The sequence below is a fragment of the Gekko japonicus genome, unplaced genomic scaffold (genome assembly GCF_001447785.1).
Source record: "Gekko japonicus isolate JY-2015 unplaced genomic scaffold, Gekko_japonicus_V1.1 scaffold3880, whole genome shotgun sequence".
NCBI classification, from domain to species: Eukaryota; Metazoa; Chordata; class Lepidosauria; order Squamata; family Gekkonidae; genus Gekko; species Gekko japonicus.
Window position 1 is genome coordinate 60,185 of NW_015175487.1, and position 2,511 is coordinate 62,695.

Here is a 2,511-nt window from a genome sequence, read left to right on the forward strand (position 1 = left end):
TATGGAACAGAGGTTCATCAGTCTATTAGCCACAAGGTATAGGTGGAACATTAGGGTCCTTTCTGCACTTGGATCTCATCCCTGGTTTTATCAGAGTTCAACTCACAACGCAATACCTTGCACTTTTCCCTGTTTATAACAGCATCCGTTTATGCCGGGACAAGTGTGGGGAAAAAAACGGGGTGACCTCAATGTAATGTGGAAACAAAAAATACCCCGAGATAATTACAGGGGTGAACTTGAGTGTAGTGTAGAATGTAAGTTTGGGGATAGGGTGGAACCAGGATTTAAGGTCTAGTGCAGAATCACCCTATCTCTGGGGCAGTGATGCTCTTAGTGCTTGGGGGGGGAAGAGTGGGAGGCCTTCTGGAATTCTGGCCCCACTGGTGGACCTCCTGCTGGCACCTGGGTTTGGGTCACTGTGTGACAGAGTTTTGGCGTGGATGGGCCATTGGCCTAATCCAACATGGCTTCTCTTATGTTCTCATCTCTGTAGTCTGGAGATGAGCTGTAATTCCAGAGGATCCCCAGGTCCCACCTATAGGCTGGCATCCCTAGGTAGACCTACCAATGGCACCTTGAGGGCCCAGCCATTCATGGGGTTAGTTTTCATAGGGGTTTTGGATTTGATCTGAGTGATAACACCCTGACCTGGATAGCCCAGGCTAGATCAATCTCATCAGATCTAGGAAGCTAAGCAGGGTCAGCCCTGGCCAGTATTTGGATGGGAGACCACCAAGGAAGCCCAGGGTCATGTCACAGAGGCAGGCAATGGCAAGCCACCTCTGAACATCTCTTGCCTTCTTTTCAGTTGAGGCAGCAGGCGCCCACCTGCTATTGGCCTTGCCTCCGGTAACCTCAGGTCCGAATGGCCATCTGGGAACCAACTGCTTCTTGCTGAGATCTGTTGAGGCACCGGTCTTCTATTGAATGCTGTTTTTATATAGGTTTTTAGATATATTTGAATTGTTGATTTGTTATATGGGTATATTGTGAATGTTATAATGCAACCTGCCCTGAGCCTGCTTGCGGGGAAGGCGGGATACAAACAGAATCAAATAAATAAATAAAACCCTACAGGGTCACTATAAGTCAGCTGTGACTTGACGGCACTTTCCACCATCACTAGTGGGCGACTAGAGGAAAATGCTGAAGGAATTGGGGGTGGAGGGGACCCGTGATGGCCTTCGGTGATGACCTGCTGAAAGCCACCCAGAAAAACTCCATAGCTGTGCAGGAACTTTAATGCACATATTCCCAATCTAGTCCAAGTAATATACCCTAGCTCCCACACCGTTGTTTTTCAGCTGGTCTGTCAAGTCCCACAAGTGGTTCATACCCTGACCTTTGGTGGGTCATATCCATAGCACGATCACCATTTTCTATGCCGCTGCTCAGTTTCAACAGGAGATGGACGGAAGACCAGATGCCCAGGAAGACAATGGCTCTTGTGTCTTTGAGGCAGAGGTGGTTTCAGAATCCCTCCCCTCTCTCATCCCGGAGTGACAAACTGAATTGATCAAAAATGGGCCTTCTGTTTGTCTGCTAAAGCTAAAGGAGGCCTACCCATAAGAACACAAGAGACGCCAATGTTGGATCAGGCCAAAGGCCCATCCAGTCCAACACTCTGTCACACAGTGGCCAGAAATACCAGTGCCATCAGGAGGTCCACCAGTGGGGCCAGGACATTAGAAGCCTTCCCACTGCTGAACCCCCCAGCACCAAGAAGACAGAGCATCACTTGCCCAAGAGCCCCTATCTATACCTTGTGGCTAATAGCCACTGATGGACCTCTGCTCTATATGCTTATCTAATTCCCTTTTGAAGCCGTCCATGCTTGTAGCCGCCACCCTTCTTTACATTTGGTCATCTTGAAGATCTCCAGCTATGGTCAAAATTAATCATATTGCAGGAGCAAGATTGGTTCTGGCTGAAAGACAGCTGAGCTCTCTGTTGGCTTTCCTTCAATGAAGGCAATGATCGAGAATCTGCAACCAGCACGGCCAGCAGTTAGACATTTGGGAGTAGAGCAAGTGAAACGTGCGGAATGCAAGCCATAAATGAAGTGCCTGGGACTCACCTGATTGGGAGGTCCTTGTCCCACAAATCTAGTACGTACTTCTTGTGAAGACTGGGATCTGTCAGACGGGGAAGAAAGGGGCGGCAATGAGAACACAGCAGATGGCTCAGAGAGACTCCATTTGCTCCTTCCTCCAGGTTTACGTGAGGTTTGGATTGACAACGACACCATAGAGCAGAACAAAGCAGCCATTCTAGTGGAAGCTTCCTCCGTATGAAGGTTCATGGCGTCTTGTGATTCCGAATGGGAACAATGGTTCCTTCAAGGAAGATGGAGCCTTTCTCAAGGTCTGTTCTACAGCACCACCAGAAGAGATGCAACATGTGCCGGGTGGAATTCTCCCATGGTATGGCGACATGTGAAATGCCTTAACTGCGGAACAGCTAAAGCGTAAAGACGCTTTTCGTCGGTTGGAAGCTCAGTGGGCTGCA